The sequence below is a fragment of the Cryptotermes secundus genome, unplaced genomic scaffold, assembly GCF_002891405.2.
Source record: "Cryptotermes secundus unplaced genomic scaffold, Csec_1.0 scaffold1269, whole genome shotgun sequence".
Classification (NCBI taxonomy): Eukaryota; Metazoa; Arthropoda; class Insecta; order Blattodea; family Kalotermitidae; genus Cryptotermes; species Cryptotermes secundus.
This window is the reverse complement of record NW_019720738.1, coordinates 393952-411798: the sequence shown is the minus strand read 5'-3', so window position 1 is coordinate 411798 and position 17847 is coordinate 393952. Positions and strand designations below refer to the sequence as shown.

Genomic DNA, 17847 nt, shown 5'->3' with positions numbered 1-17847 from the left:
CATACAGACGGAACAGATAGTTGTCACGCTTCCACTGGCTATGTCTCCCAGTCCTTTTCGGCTTGGACTGACTGATCTACATCAGACAGGATTTTCGAGGCGCGGTTGGCTATGCTTGCCGTCTGCTTATATTTTTCTTGTTTGGATTATTTTTTTCATCCTGAAGATAGAGGCAATATATTCCTCCGAAGTACGCGACGTTACACCGAAGGAGAGCGCCTCCACCTCATCCAATTTCTTGGCCGGCTGAAGTCTACTGTCAGCGCCTCAAGAAACCTGCTGTACTATGAACCGTCGCAATGACTGCGGTGATGCATTCTGATTGGATCGCTGTATCCATATTTCAACGTGTGGCGTGTACAAATAAGAGGACACGCCGCTTCGTTACGAAATGAGAATGACAGACCCGACCTCTCGTCAGAGAGGGCGCCCCAAATGGACAGGACAGCAACTTTCACAAAGAAGAAAACATCTGGTCATGAGCCCCAGCTGGGGCTCGACACCAAGACAGACAGACTGACTGACCGTCAGTTGCAACATGACTTTGACTTTACGAAATGAGACTAAATATGGGGGCTATTTACAGGAACTATTTAACGAGAACATCTGCCGAAGACTTTGAGCAGTTCTCAAGGGTTCAGTCTCCCTTTAAGACTGAAATCCAGATGAAGAGCCAAATGCATAATAGTGACCTTGTGGTTAATGAGCAAGTAATTGCATGACTTAATATGACTGATGTGTTGCGTATCGGAGACGGATAAGTNTTGGATTTTAAATTGATCTAATACTTCCAGCCACACTATGACCCTGGAGCGGACACAGCCTCTAACAGCCCTCGCGTGAGGCTGACAACATCACCGCCATCTGTGAGTCGATTGTCTAGAAAATATGGAAGCATCGACGTCTCACAACCTTGTGGGCCCTCACGGCCTCTTACAGGGAGAGGTAAAGGTAAGGTCCCTGTGAATAACTAATTAAGCACCACGCCATGAAAGAGTAGATGTATAGAGCCACATTTTCTTGACCTTGACACTAGCTGGAGTTGGGTGGTCAGCTTCACGCTCGGACCGCTTTCCCCCCCTGGAAAGACCCCGCGGTACCCATTGGATAGGGGGTTAGGCGGACCCCAGAGTCGGTATGGACGGCGTGGAGAAGAGAAAATTCTTGACCCTACCGGGATTCGAACTCCGACCCTTGGTCGTCCAGCCCATACCCAGTCGCTATACCGACTGCTATCCTGGCTCCATATAATATACAGGCAGACTTATAAACTGATGGGGGAGGAACACTCGTTCAATTATCATCGAGGATGAGAGCGATCTGTAATTTTCGCGGGTGTTCATATCTCTTCCTGTTCTGAATACGGAAGTCGTACACACAGCGCTCGCCCAATTTTGCTTAATGACCCCGAAAAGTACACAACTTGTGGGGTGACGGTAATATTCGACATGAAGTGCATGTCCTATTCTTCTCTGTAACTGCTGTCAGGAACATTTTCTGCTCCGTTACATGTTGAGCGAGTGCGCCCGGTTGCACAGGAGGGTGTTCGTATAACACGTCCTTCATATTCATTCAATTTGAACCAAATATGGAATATGCAACCATAATTTAACGAAACTCCCCGATGTCGAATTTCATGAAAATTCGTTCTGCGGTTTCTATAATTGCTTCATTCCTGACAGGCAGACGGACAGTTGGAATTTGTCGCGTCCCGTAATGGAGAAATGTCTGAAAACTGAAACCCTTTGTGTTTGAATGGACACCCTAGCCGTCATGCAACCGGACCATTCATCTACCTGAATTCATTGGCTTGTCAGCACGGCCTTTCATCTCTTCACCAGCAGATGGCAGTGGCAGTTATAATGTTCAGTAAAAGCACTTTTCCGAAGTTTTCTTCTTAGTATGTGATCTGGTTTGTAATGTTGACTAGAATGCATGAAGAGAATAATATTTTAACAGATAATAGAACAATTTTTAAAATATACTGTTAAGACAGATTTGTTTGAGTGAAGAATGCTTGTATATCCCGCAGCTGAAGCTATGCGTGATAGGTTATACATGGGATGGTTTGTGAGTTAGTTTTTACCTTTGCGCAGCGGCAATATCGTAACCAATGAGGTTTATCCGAGGTGCGATTATTGCTAGTTGAAAACTTTAACCAATACCCCGCCAGATCGACGTGAAATATCGTCGGTGATGGCAATTTTTGAATGCTCCTACGGGGGCGAATTTTCGTTGAGCGTACTGCATGTGGGTGAACTTGGAGACAAAACAACATGGCATTATTGTGGTATTATGGGTTGAAACGCCGTGTAGTTCACAAGAAGCTCAAGTTTTTGGAAGTAGATACTGTTTCCATCTTCAGAGGCAAATAGTACCTAAGCAAGAACCAGGCGATAAGCCGAGCGAACTGCAGTGGAAATCCTACCTGATATAGGCGTTTATTCTGCTAACATTGACACTACGCACAGACGGAACAGACAGTTGTCACTCTTCCACTGGCTCTGACTCTACGTGCAGACGGAACAGACAATTTTCACGCTAACACTGGCTCTGAGTCTACATACAGACGGAACAGACAGTTGTCACGCTTCCACTGGCTCTGAGTGTTCCATAAATGCCGGAAAGTTTTTCAGTAGCTGCAGATTTGGCTTCTCCTCAAAAAGGGCTCAGCTCAATAAGTAGTTAAGTAAGTCTGTAGCTTACAATGAAAGCTGAAGAGTCTGAGTAAAACTAAGAGAATCTTTGTTAGTACCGAAGTTTTCTCCTTCCAACTGAAACTATGTACCTCCCGGCGCCTTGCCCGGTAGCGTAACGGAGCCGTTTGTTATTAATGAAGCTGTCGGTTTCCATGCAACCGGAGTCATTTGCTGGCAGCCATATTTCATTAACGGTTAGGACACCTCATTTGTTTCTTGTAATGTTTTTGCAGGTACTCAATGAATATTCTTCACAATGAACATGTCGTGTAAGCTAAATCATTTGTCGTGGTGACGGAAAGCAGCTGTTGAGAGTAACAGCAACTTGGAAGCGTCATGTGCTCTGTGCGGTGCTTGTCTGCGCACAGTGGGTTGTTGGTTATTGGGGCTTTTGTCTAATTAATGAAACAAATGCTTCTGATAAGAGAACTCGCTGTGTATAGCAGTTTATTATAAATCACACCTTTCAACTTCTTGCCTGTTATGTGGGATTTGAGGTTATACAACGATGGTTATGCCTTCTTTCCACCTGCTTTCTTCGACACTGAAGATGGAGGCCATATGTTCCTCCGAAACGTCGTTTGATTTTCGAATGACTACTCCGCGTTATATCCCAGGAGATAGAACTTTTCTTGCCTCTTATTTCATGACTTTTTGGGATTCAATCATATTGCTACGTGCAAATTTTAAAACGACTTTATCTTCTGAGATGTGACGGCGTGTAGTTTTGTTGAAGTTTGGAAATGCTCCTTCGGTAACCTCTACCAGACTATACGGAGTGAACTCATCACAGAATGTGTTACTCTACCTATGTATTGATTTTGTGAAATGAATTCAAGAACTATCAGCGAATACTTAGTAACCAGTTTTCGTGAAGTTTTTCCCGACAGGATTCGCCGCCATTTCTAAAGCGTAGGAAAGCGGTGCCCCATACTGTCTGGGGCGGCCGCCTGAGTCCGTCCTTCCTGTTGTACACCCATGTTCTGGAATATTTGAATATAANGATAAATGACAAGACCTTGTATGTAATGTAGTATGTACGGAGTCATCTACAAACAGTGGTTGTGTAAGGCGGTTTGTTGTATGTAGTTCCTATGTACTTCTGTATGTAGGAATTAAAAGGAAAGAGAAAGGACCACTGGGCTGCGCCTTCATTTGTGCTGATAGATCACAAACACCTGATCTGTGTACACTTTTAATGAAACGAGATGTTGGCCAATTGTCCGTTCATTGTTGTATGTGCAGCACTTTTTAGTTTAATAGATTTGTAAAGGNCTACCTCCATGAACTTCTCCGTTCACTTAGGTTTCTCAAGATCTTATACATTCGGTAGGACTCCTTGGGCCGGTGATCAGCTCTTCGCAAGGCCTCTACCTGTACACAAACACAGAAAAACGCACACACACAAACTAAACATCCATGCCCTCAGTAGGATTCGAACCCACGATCCAGGTTTCCAAGCGAGCGAAGACATTACATGCCTTAGACCGCTCGGCTACCGTGACCGGCTCAGATTCCTCCTTAACCCTCTAAAATCCTGTGGTTACTATATAAACCACCCGATTTAACATACTGAAACTCCATTCTGCCCACACAATGCATTTATGTGCTTCGTGTGGCTCTCACAGTAAACAGCGACTGTTTCCCCAAGCAGCATTAACCGGTTGGGCTTTTTAGCGGTGACGTAATGCGTTTCCTGTGAGGTAGGAAATTAATTGTTATATATCACGTAGAAGCAATGTAATATTGTTTGTAAATCCGAAGCATTCGGCAGTATAAATATTGGGCGGATTTAGGTAGCATTTTGTAGCGGCGTTGAAATTGCCAGCAGTGGTTCACTTGCTTCTGCAGCTAGCAGCAAGAGCCGCAGGCTGGTCTAGACATGCGTGCTGGGAGCGCTATTTCCGCATTCTGGAAACTCTCACAGCCTCTACCAGATTCGGCCCGCAAGGCAACTGTGCTGATGGTGACGGTTACGTACTGGAGGAGAAGGAATCGTTGCAAACAAAGGACGACTGGGGAATCTGGGTTCGATTTCCCGGCTTTGGGGCCTCCCCAGCTGCAGGAGCTTGAAACTGAGCACACACCTCCATCTAGTATTGAAGTCATGAATGCGTGGATTTATACCTCCATGTTCCATCCATTTTTATTGCATAGCGATTAATTAATTAGAGGGATGTCATTACCGTTACTTCATTTCTGGGGTTAAACACGCCGAGCAAGAAGGTGACAGCAAGCAGACCTCTGCTTCTTGCTTCACTTCCACCCTGAAGATGGAGACAGTATGTTACCCCCAAACGCAGTGCCCTGCTTGCTGTCTGTTTCATGATAGTTTCTGTCTTGGCTTATTCTTCGAACTTGATGCCGGAAGGGATGTACACGTATGCTGGCGAAATTTCCGTTGACTTCTAGAGGACAGCACGGTGCTGTATCACAGAATATTAATACGTCACGCCTAAAGTGCGACCCCTGTGCTGAACGCGGGAACGTGGTGAAATCATTAGAAGACCGCATTCGGAATTCCTTCACGCCCTCTCCAAGCCACTTCTCTCTGCTTCCTTTTCATGTGGGTTTCGTGATGCAAACCCGAGTTGAGATGCGTGCAGCCATCTTGCAAGACATATATACATAGCCTGCATGCGCCGAGCATTCCCATTCAGGATACACTCGCTTCAGACCCCTGCGGGGACACCACTTGTCCTCACTGGGATCTCAGATCCTGACGGCGGCTGTGAACATCGCGAACTTCTGAGTTGTAACTCTTAGTAGCCCCGTAGAAGATTACAAGGGTCACAGAGAAATCTGCTTAAATCTTTAGGGTAGAGGATGGTAGGTGCCCTGAAGAAGAAGGTAGGAGAACTCTCCGAAACGTTGATAAGCGTCTACAAAACTACATGATATCGCATTCTAAGGACAGTAATTGTATTCTGAGTGATGATTCCCGTGGGTTCCTCAAGTTTGGCCACGACCTCTTCCTTCCACATCCTCTCGGATTCATTTCTCACGCATCAACCTGCCGCTCCACTCTGTATAATTTGAGATACCGACAACGTGTCTTAAGGACCTTGATCCATGAATTGGCTGCTATAGGACCTTGGAGCACGTACTGCTGTTCTCTGGCCGAAACATCCTTGAAATGAAAGTAGGCTTATGCAGTCTCCATCCTGTCTATGTTTCTGTTTCCCCCGCCCTCATTAACTCTTGAATGCCTGAACCAGTATAACATGGCACATGAGTCCACCTCAACAGCGTATTCATAAATCCCTCCCATCGGTCTGTGTGTCCGTATGTGTATTTCCTATCGGTGCTAGGCAACGGCACGGTAAAAACATTACCACGGCAACGAATACACATGCAACAATAGAATAATTGTTTGACGTGCCGTTTTCTATGTGATGCGTGCCGTGTGAAGGAAAGTAGACGGTTCTTCCTGGAACTTCTTGTTCAACTATCATGGAATCTGAGCCCATCTCAACGGCGTACTTCATAAATCCCTATCAGTCTGTATGTATGTGTATGTTACTAGGCAACGGCTTGGTAAAATATTACCGCTGCAGCGAACACACAAGCAGTATTAGAAGAATTTTTGGACGCGTCGTTTTCTGTGTGGTCCGTGTCATGTCTAGGAAAGTAGACGGTTAGTTCTTCCCAGAACTTCTTGTCCTGCTATCTAGCTGCGCCACACCGATGGCAGCTGCTATCTGGAGAGAGTCACGGTGACCCTCCGGGCAAGAGGTCGCCCAGCTCTGGTTTCCAGGGAATGTGAAGGCACGGCAGGTTATGTTGCCTGCCTGGGTCAGAAAGAAAGTTGTTCTTGCGATGTAGGCCGATACAACGAAAGTGCAGGTCGTGTTGATATTTGGCCGGTTTCGGCAAATTTGGATCGTTATCCAGCGACATTCTGCACCCACAAAACGGGAAACCAAACATTTTGTGTCCCTTCCGAAGAGGCATGAACACGTGCATATGGGATCGCACCCCTTTAGTTTCGCCTTGTGCTCTGGTATGCATCTGCTCTTTGTGAAACCTTCAGAGCCCACACCAGAACTGTGCATTCTGCCCACACAGTGTACTTATGTGTTCCATATGGTTCTCACAGTAAACAGCGACTGTTTCCCCAAACAGCAGTAACCGGTTGGGCTCTGTAGTGGTGACGTAATGTTTCGTGTGAGGTACGCACTGAATTGCTATATGTTATTCAGAAGAAATCCAGTGTTGTTTCTACTACATTAATCATGACCGATAAGAGGAAAAATTCTACAAGTGGCGACGGTGCTGCCGAATAACCGCGCCTGTAAGTCTGTGACACTGGAAATTGAGGCTGAAATAATGGAATTCGGTGATTGTGTAATGCTAGAGTGTGATGTCTGCCACAAGTCTCATTTATCTGCATCGGATAAGTCCAGGATCCTTTAGGCAGTAGAGAGAGCTCGCCATCTGTTAGCGACAGCGGCAAGAAATTGCTGAATCTGGAAGACATTGACACTGTCTGGGTGCGTGATGAAGCCCGGCGCCTTGCTCCCTCAGTTCTAAGAGATATTCAGGCCAGTTCTTGAAGTTTCTGAACCTTGTACGTTCCGCTTCAAGCTGTATGATTGCCGATTTTTTTCTTTTGTTTCCCTCGTTCAAGGAAGTAATTCCCAATTATAACATTTCCCTACGGGAAATAGCGATTCGCATTAAGAAATTTCTGTCTACAGTTCGCTTTATGATATGACCTCATTGTTAGCCGGGCCTTTCAGCAGGTGCTGGAGCCATTTCCGCTCCTGCTGTGATGAGACTCGTCTGCTCTTGAGCGGGCTGAGCACACGTGAATTGGAAAGTGGCTGGAATCAGTGAGATGCTGACCCCGTATAACGCTTTGATGAAGGACACGATTTCTCCAAACACGGTTTACTGTCAGCAGCATTTAATGTTGTAATGAGTAGCAGACGCTAACGAACAAACATCACCACAAAAGCGCACTGTCCAGTAGTTTGTGTGGCCTACATTGAATAATGTGACGCGAAGTGAGGGGAAATTTGTTTGCCCGGAGCTACCCTCCGATTTGTTTCGAAGACGCGTGCTACGGAACCAACGTAGCAGGTTGCCCTGGAGGGCAACTGTCGCTACTAACACAAAGTAAAATGTATGTATATTTGAGAGGTGCGTTGGGCAGACGGGATTGTACATATCGTGACATGAGGGGTCAAAGCCCACTCCTCCTTCAGGGGCCACTGTCTCACAACAGATTCGGGCTGACTTAAGTCAAAGTCAAAAAGTTAGGTTACTACCGACGGTCAGTCGGCCAGTCGCTCTCGGTGTCAAGCGCCTATCTGGGGCCCAAGACCACTTCTTCTTTTACTGCCAGACAACTGCGAATTTGTTGATTTGGGGCGTCCTCTCTGACGAGAGGACGGGTATTTCGTTTGCAATTGCTGCTGGTCCTCGCCAGCGCAGTCATTCTCGGGTCCGAGTCTCGAGGGACTCATGATTACATTTTACTGTCTCAGATTCGAGACTCCCCCAAACTGGAGGGCCAGGTCCCCGTATTTATATCCTCCAGGAATTGGGTGGCCCCGTTATACCCCCGGGTATTGGGTTCCCTTTTCGTCGCCTTCTACGACTCGCAAGGTTACGATGGAGGTGTTCGAAACCACCTCCACGCGTACCTGGACTGACTATCGGAATCAGAGTCAGAGCTACCTTACGCCAATCAGTTCGTCTTGGCGCCAAGTTCCTTGAGGATCACGACCAGAGATTTCTCTTCCAACTGAACCCTTGCGGTCATAGTCCTTATGTAACTTCCTCTCTGACGAGAAGATGGGTTTCTCTCTTATGAATATGCTTGGCCTTTCGCCAAGTCTACGTATCGCACTTATAGCGGGTTACTGAAGATTCGTCCTTGTGCGCTAAACAAGTCCTCCGTCAGTATTTGTCTGTATTGTATCTGAGGCTCTAACGGCGGTCATTTAAGCAGTTCTGTTTTCTCTTATGTGACGCCGCGTAGTTTGGTAGAGTTAACCCTTCTTCTTGCTTGTTGGTTGTTTGCTTGGCTTATTCTCCGACCGTGAAGATGAAGACAGCATGTTCCTTTGAAACATTTGAATTCCTACCGGACTGCACGGCGTCACATCCTAGAATATGGTGCTGTTAGGATGTAGAGCCCGAAGTAGGACACTACCTGCAATCCTGTTTCCACCGGATGTGCTTTTCCGTCACATGAGATGTTGCCTCTGATTGGACGATATTCTTACCAACATTCCAAGCAAACCCACTAACCTTATTTTTACCAGATCTAGTGGTACGGGTATTGCATTTCACAGTTTAATGAACACACACTTCGTATGTGAGTTGCCGTACTTGCAGAACGATGAATGACATGCCAGGCTGTGACAAAATTGCAACGACTAATGTACGGTTTGTTATCGCCACTGGCTTCTAACTTACGAGGTACAGTCACACTTTTAGACGTGGCCCGTGTCTTCTATATGCGCAGTGGAACTGATGGAGTGAAATATTAAAGCTGCATGTCTGTGATCCAGCAGATGAACGCTGCTCATAGTCTACACTCACACTGTATCTCACCACTGTGTTCTTTAAACGGACGTCAAAGCGACTCCTAATCCATTATTAATATCAGATTTCCGCTGGCTCGGAACCCAGCGGTCACACCAAAATAATTGCAGTGTACATTCTTCCTTACACTACAGTGATTCAGTGCTATTGGAACATGAACTTTTCAACTTAGAGGTAAAGCGAGAGTTGACCCTGTGGTCAATGAATTAAGTACTCATACCACTCCGTGAAGACGTACGGGGAAGTGGAGTTGTAGCTCCATCTTCGATACTAGCTCAAGAAGGAGGCACGCAGTAGCGTAGTTGGTTGAGGCACTATGATACACGCCGGAAGGTCGGGTGTTCGATTACCGATGAGGCAGTTGGATTTTTCAATTAACCTAATCCTTTTAGCCGCACTATGGCCCTGGGGTCGACTCAGTTTCTAACAGAAATGAGTACCAGGAATCTTCCTGGGGCTGAAAAGCCACCGGTGAGTAAGGCTGACAATTTCACTGCCATCTGTGAGCCGATTGTCTAGAAAATGTGGGAGCCTCGACGTCTCACAACCCTGTGGGCCTCCACGGCCTGTTCCAGGGATAGCTTCACCTTTACTAGATTAAGAAGAGACCAACTTTCCTGTCCTGCCGCTTCTCCCCGGGGGCGACTGTCCCAGGTACATACGTAATAGCAGGTCCGCTGGATACCAGAGCCGGTCTGAACGCTGTGAAGAAGAAAAAAGTCTCTCCCCTGTCAGGATTCGAACCCATATTCTAGTCACTAGAGGTACTGTCCCGGCAGTTGCTTGGAGCAGCTGAAGAAAGCCACGAATGTTCTGAGTGTGGGACGGAATTTAAATGGAAGTTCCTGCTTTGCGTTTTGCATACGGATCGCTGAGGATGTGCAGCTGTTGCAGCCGATAGATGTGCCTGGAAGCCATCAGCAGGCGAAACAATACCAGCCGGTGCCACGTAATAATACGCCCAGAATAACAAGCAGATAGGGCCATATTACAACATATCAGTAAGGAATACTTTCACCAGTATCATAATATAATTACGGACCTTACTGCCAAATGGACATAAGGTCATTTTGGCAATCACTTCCATGACACAGATCTAATCGAGAAACTCTCCAGTGGCGAAACAATGGGTTGGGGGGGGGGCATTATGATCAGTCCTGCCAACTTATGAAATTGTTCTCGTGTTAAATAATGTGCATACGTAATCCTTAGAAATCCCGTGATGTTTATGTCAAGAGTCGGCTCCAGTCACCTTACTGATCCGTGGAATTAAGAAGCGAATATTAACTTGTACTCACACAGAACGAGGGGCAGAATGGTTTGGAAAGGCAGGGGTTGGTGGGAGGGTAATATTGAAATAGAGCTTACTGCGATAGCATATGAATGGGTGGACTGGATTCATCTGGCTCAGGACAGGGACCGGTGATGGCTCTAGTGGACACGGAAATGAACCTACGGGTTCGAGGGAAGGTGGAGAATTGTTTGATTAGGTGAGCGGCTGTCAGCTTCCCAAGAAGAGTTGTTGCCTCAGTTAGCCACTGTCATAAGTGGCCTCCTGTCAGTGGTCAAGCGCTTAGAGCTCCTGTCTCTTGGCCTGAAAGTCAAGGGTTCGAATGTTGGCAAGGAGACAGTTTATTTTAATTGATGTTTATCGTGATTTTCCTCAGTTCCTTCAGTCATATTTCGGGATATTACCTCATTAGGCTAGCTCTATCTATCGGACCCAACTGGGTAGGTTTTACCTGAGGACGGGGACAGACTCCAGTGTCCGAAACGTTTTGTGTTTTGAAAAGAACAGGACGGTTTTAGAAAATAGACAAGACGATGGATAATGTCCATAAACATGGGCTATACCATCGTCACAAACTTCTAGATGTTATTTACACTCTGAATTGCTGTGCACTGACCATCAGGGTGGCTGTTTCGAGTCGTGTAAAGTAACGCAACTGCAAATGCAATTTGGAATGTAGCCCTACAACTGGAACTCCTAAAAGGTGAAGCTATCCCTGTAACAAGCCGTGGAGGCCCATAGCGTTGTGAGACGTCGAGGCTCCCACAGTTTCTAGGCAGTCGGCTCACAGATGGCGGTGAGGTTGTCAGCCTTACGCGCCGGCCTGCCTTCACCCCAAGGAAGATCCTGGTACTCATTTCTGTTAGGAGCTGAGTCGACCCCAGGGCCGTAGGATTAGTTCACTATAGGGAATCGAACCCGCGACCTTTTGGCTTGTAACATAGTGCCTCAAATATATACGCTACCACGTGCCCCCGCTGCTGCTGCTGCTGATGATATTAATATAACTTAAAATTAAATGTAAATAATGTAAAAATTATTTTTCATTCATCAGTCATCTGTCAGACGACAGGTCCACAGTCTCTTCCAAAACAGTTCCTCCACTTAATGCGATGCGATCTTCTGTTTTTGGAAAGAGACTATCCAGGAAAAGTGATAATGTGGTAGTTTTTCCATTTGCTTTCCACATCGCAGTACAACAGCCGTTCAAACCGCTCTGGTCACGTCAATTGCTATACGAACTTGAACCATCTCGAGCATCATTTGCTCTATGCTTCAAGTCGCTGCTGATGACGCTGCTTCCGGCATCAGTTTTTGGTTTTTGGTGTCTCTCTTCGTCTGATGCCTACCCTTTGACCTGTCCAGCAAGGGAGGCTCTGCCAGTAGCTACGCTACCGCTGGTATACCTCTCAGGGTCCTTGGCATACTCAAACTTATAAGCGTAATAAAATTCTCATTCTCCTTTTCTTGACGAGCTGTTGCAAATGGGACCCATAGTCGGCTCAGAGTGATCCCAACCGGACGGCGTCAAGCAAATATAGACATCCTGTGGCGGGACACTCTATGTAGTATGAACTGCTGGCCACGTCGTTGGGTAAACCATAATAAAATAAATAAGCGGTTGCCTTGTGGTCCGTTATGCCCTTCTTCCGCGAACACAACAATTCTTTGCTTGACTGCTAATACAATTATTCTGCCGGTATGTGACTGGAATGATAATGAGAAAGGAAACGCAAAATAATTATTGATAATGAGAGGTGACGCAACACCTCCGTATTGGCAAACGCATTGTTTTGACTTCCGGTGACACCATAACGCCTCAGAAGTGAAGAAATGATGCCACGACAGTTCGGGGCTGGTTGCCATGGCAACGCTACGCCACGGAACCAGTCAGTTCTGAAGGGTTCTGATGATGACGTAGTGCACGACAGATCACGACCTGTCAGACTACAATGAACTGACATGGAGCCATGCCCTTAAGATTTCGAACTGGACAGTGCGGTCCGCTCTCCTGAGAATTCCGTGATAAAGGGGGAACATAGGGGAAGGATAAGAAGGAGCATGCGCAGAAGTAGAAAAGGCGAACTGGAACAGAGAAAAGTTCTGGGAAGAACTATTCGCGTAGAAATGAAAGAATTGGGGGGGGGGGACACACAGACAAGTAATGACATTATTTATTACCCTACTTCCATTATTTTGAAAAATAAAACGAGGTTTATGAGGTTTACTTGTTTGTCTTGTTTGTTTGTATGTGTACACCCGCATAATTTCTGTTATGAGGCTTATGGGATCACCTTGCTGTCTTGCTGTGATGTGCTAAGTCTCCTTGCCTCATGTCATGGAAGCAAAGATGTCTTTGGAAAGCCTGAAGGGCAGAAATCACTTGGAAAGATCTAGACATAGACAGAAGGTTAAAATATCTATTAAAATTAATTTTTAAACAGATGTGATATGAGAGGGCGCATTGAATTCATTTGTCTCAGGATAGAGACCAATGGCGGCTGTTGGAACGTGGTACTGGACCTTCGGGTTCCATAGAAGGCGCGGGATTTCTTGACTCGCTGAGCCACTATTGGCTTTTCAAGAAGAAGAAAGCGAGCAGGTTAGCTCAAGAGGTAACGCTTCTGACTTGTATTTGGAAATGTGGATCTTGGTAGTTTTACTCAGTTCCTCTCGGCAAATGCCGGGGTAGTACGGCGATTAAGACCACGACCGACCGCTCCCTTCCAAATACTTCCCAATTCTTCATCAATGAGGTATCTTGCTACCGCGTGACGCCGTATAGTCTGGGATACTCAAAGCGCCGGTAAACAAAATACAGGGACAAAAAGAAGGCACACTTTCCCCTGTTCCATTCCGAAAGCTTACACACCCATCTTTTTGTGTTGCAGGCGAGCGCAATGCTGAGGTTTGGCACCGGAGCCCGCGTCCAGATGTCAGCACCTCTCGCCACACTCCAGGTTTGCTGATTGCTGTCACAAAATGGCGGAGCCCTAGCTTCAGGTCGCGACGTATCGTTACTACTACTACTACTACTACTACAGTCTAAACTACAGACGTTCTAGGATCAAGTAGTAGTAGTAGCAGATTATATTAAGCAGGAAGGCGCCGTCGTATTGGCGGCGCCTTTCTGCTTAATATTATCACGTGTATGAGTGCCTATAGAGGGGGGTAGGATTGGTAATTGCATTTATTGAACTCTTACAGAGCGTAACTACAAGTAACTATAGCGCTGTCGCCAATTCACGCACTCTGCAGTTTACTACAGCACGTACTAAGTCTTTTCAGTCTGCTGTGTCATCACCGGTTGTCGCCTTGTAACGGCTTCCAAAGCCGTAGCTTCCCCAGCTTCCATGTTCACGTCCTTACTGGCCGGCCACTGTCTCACTCACTGCTCCAACTTACTGGCAGCTATCTCACGCCAAACTCTTGCTCTTCTCACTTCAGTCTCAAGACTCTCGTAATCGAACCCAATCCTCGTTATATAACATCGGCACGGACTACGCAGAAAACACCTCTCATAACAGTTATTCTGTTGTTTCCTGCATGTCTGTTGCGGTCATTACCGTGCAACGGCTGTTGTATAGTTCCTTATTTCGCGGTCGTTGCCTAGCGACGGTCATGCACACCACAGTATATTTTACTTTTTCAGTGCAAAGCGTGTATGAAAAATTGTGATCTTGAAGAAAGTCGGTCTTGAGATTTTGGCGGGACGCCGTTGACAGGCACCTCCCCTCGAACAAAATTGCGATTTTCTCTAAAACGGCTTCAGTGATTGTGATCGGATTTCAGTCATCATTGGAGGCTATCTCCCTAAGTGAAACGGCAGGAAAACATATGAGAGACGGCATGTGAAGTGGTGTTTTAAGGAAAGTTAACTTCACTGTAACATGGGTAATGCTAGTGTTTGTGTGCCTTGGAATAAATTACATAACGCAACGATCTGAGATCCAGTCCCTCAGCCAGACGTGTCAACGTTGCGGATTTTATTTGTCATATTCTCGGCTTTGAAATGGAAACAAGAAATTCGTACAGTTGTATTAAACAATTCAGTACGTACCTCACAGGAAACACTTCGTCTCCATAACAAAGCCCAACCGGTTCATACTATTTAGTGAAATAATCACTGTTTATTGCGAGAATCATATAATAGCCTGGTATGGACGGAGCCGTGATAGCTCAGTCGGTATAGAGATTGGCTACAAGCTGGACGGCCGAGGACTCGGAGTTCGAGCCCCGACAGAGGCAGGATTTTTTTCCTTCTCACGTCGTCCAAACCGGTTCTGGGGCCAACCCAGCCTCCTATCCAATGGGTAGCGGGCGCTCTTTTCCCGGCGGTAAAGCGGCCGGAGTGTGAAGGATACCAAGAGCTCAAACTAGTGCCGAGGTCAAGAATACGTGGATCTATACATCCACTCCCCCATACGTCTTCATGGCGTACTGCTTAATTAACTGAGCACAGGGACAAATTTACACCCTCTTGTGAACAAAATGCAGAACTCTTGAATGTTATGACAGGTGGTACATATGATAACCACTGTACTTTGAAGTAGTAGTTGTTGGATTTAAGGACCTGAGAGCGGCGACTCTGAAGGCTGAACTGAGCTGTTCCGAACGGCAGGAGCAGGTCAGGTGGTCGAGACAAAGGGAGGTTCGTGAAGGGCATCCGAAGGCCATTGTGTATCGGCGTCGCCAAAAGGAGCGCCATTCTCTCGCTGGAATGCGGGGGCCACACGTCACAATTGCGTAAACGAGAGATCGTGGCTTCGTGTCTGTTGCCCTCATTACAGTTGTCAGTTTTCCAGCACAGCGCCTGGCGTGTCTTACTCGAAAAATGTGATCACGACTTCAAATCCCAGCTGTCTCCAGATTGTTCGCATTTTTTAGCCCAGTCTACATGTTTAATATACGAGCAGAGATAGATTTTATGATATCATGTTTGTATGTCTGTCCGTCCAAGTGTTTGTCCTCAATAATTAGGCTCTATCATTTGAAAAAAAAAGTATAGGAAATAGATTCTAAAGGGTTCTGACGATGGTGGATGACACAGAATTACTGGGGTTTTGGACTTTTCCATCGTCCGGAATTTTTTTCCGTCTTCAGACGAGGAAGGAAGACACCTACTCAGTCGGGCTCGTTAGAAAGAGCTAATCTCAATCACCAGACGGGAACAGATCCAATTTCCGAAACGTCGTGTCCTCTTATTACCTAGAATTCCGGCCGATGGAGAAAGTAAAAAAAAACAGTAATTCTAAGACAGGAAATGTACGCACAGCGTAAAATGTCTGCCATTTTCGCTCTGTTGTTGCTTCAGAATTTTTCAGTCAGTGAATGACAGTTCTTTTATGCGGCCGTACAAGTAGCGCGCAGCAGGCGGTGTGAGTGGGTAGGCTTATCTGCAGAGGTTCATTACAGAATCACAGGATAACACAGTACGAAAATCCGATCTGTCTTAATTGCCTTGAAATGTGCAGGACTTAGGGGAAGAGTGCGTTATGTACAAAACGTGTGTCTTGTGTCTCGCTATTACTGCCGTTCGAAATATTTCTCGCTTCGATAAATATACGTTCGAAACGGGCGCCGGAATATTTTACGAAATATTTGTAATTGTTGTCCCGATTTTAACGAAAATTTGAACGCACCGTTACACATGTGGATCACGCGGTTGGTTGAGGCACTATGGTGTTAGCCGCAAGTCGCTGGTTCCGTTCCCGACGAGGTCACTGGAGTTTCAATTGACCTAATCCTCCCAGCCGCACAATGGCTCTGGGGTCGACTCAACCTCTAACAGAAATGAGTGCCAGGAACCTTCCTGGGGATAAAGGGCGGGCGGCGCGTAAGGCTGACAACCTCACTGCCATCTGCGAGTCTACTATCTAGAAAATGTGGGAACCTCGACGTCCTACAACCCTATGGGCCTCCACTTCCTGTTACAGGGATAGCTCTACCTTCTTTTTACTGATAACAATTTAGCCCCCCCCTACAAGTTCAGCTGCTCTGGGGCTTTTACTCTTGAACAGACGCGCAGACAGGACGACACTGAGAAGGCAGTAGGTCATCTGGGAACTTTCTTTTGCAGACGCATCAGAAGTTGGTGTGGAACATGACGGGCAGCAAAGTGTCGGGGGGGGGGATGTTTGCTGGGGCAGGTTCCCTTAACCAGACTGAACACACAAGGTCACCGACATGACTTCTTGCGGTTTACATAGGCTCCGAGGTTCTCACTGCCTGGGATACAAGGCCGCGTAGACAGGTTCAAGTAACCGACGTTTCAGGGGAGCATACAGCTTCAATCTTCATGGTCGGAGAATAAGCCAAGCAGGAAGTCGGCAGCAAGCGGATCCCTGCGTCACGCTGGTTTCTCGCTTGAATTGCTCTTCGACCCTGAAGACAGAGGCGGCATATTACTGCCGAAAGGTCGGTCGGCTTGGACCGGACTGCGCGAGATGTGACCTCTTGCATACATTTTGTGTATGACTTCGCCAGGTACCCAGACTTTGAGTGAGCGGTATCTGCCTTGAACCGTAGTTGCAACCAGGGATTTTTTTTGTTCTGTAATACAGTAAAGCCTCGCTAATCCTGAGTAATTAGGGGAGGGGGAGAGGTCATCCTTAGAAGACGAAAATACGTAGAGCACAAGGAAATGTGAAATTTAATGATATAAGTACTTGTGATGAAAATAAATAAATAAACAGTAGTACTGTAGAGCCTTTATTTAGAAACGGAGGCCGCGCCATAGCTCAAGCGGTTAGTCGCTGTCTTCCCACCGCGGCGGCCCGGGTTCGATCCCGGGTCTGGTCAAGTGGGATTTGTGGTGGACAAAGTGGCGCTGAGGCAGGTTTTCTCCGAGTACTTCGGTTTCCCCTGCCAATCTTCATTCCACCAATTGCTCCACAATCACCCTCACCTATCATCTGGGGCTGGTACAATAGGCCAAAAGTGGCCGCAGTCAAGGGACTTAGTCCCACCCCACTAGCAATAAAAAAATATTAAAAACTGTAAAGGTAAAAAGGTAAAGCTGTCCCTGTAACAGACCCATGGAGGCCCATAAGGCTGTGAGACGTCGAGGTTCCCACATTTTATAGACAATCGGCTCACACATGGCGGTTAGGTTGTAAGCCTTACGCACCGGCCGGCCTTTAGCCCCAACAAAATTGCTGGAACTCATTTCTGTTAGAGGCTGAGTCGAGCCCAGGGCCATAGTGATGCTGGAAAGTATTAGGTAAATTGAAAAAAAAAATCCAATGACTTGACCGGGAATCGAACCCGCGACGTTCTGGCTTGTAGCACATTGCTTCA

The 17847-nt window shown here is 46.6% G+C and overlaps 1 protein-coding gene and 1 non-coding gene across 4 annotated transcripts in view; both read left to right on the top strand.

Annotated features, from left to right (window-relative positions):
- LOC111873247 overlaps window positions 1–17847 on the top strand; it is a 65121-nt gene that overhangs the window by 23973 nt on the left and 23301 nt on the right. For all 3 annotated transcript variants that reach the window (XR_002844368.2, XM_033755037.1, XM_023867796.2), the window contains exon 2: window positions 13440–13508. The gene's annotated coding sequence lies outside the window, so the exon portion shown is untranslated. The remainder of the gene's footprint in view (window positions 1–13439; window positions 13509–17847) is intronic.
- LOC111873393 lies at window positions 2085–2225 on the top strand. The gene has a single exon (XR_002844381.1). It is a non-coding gene; the product is annotated as a U4 spliceosomal RNA (small nuclear RNA).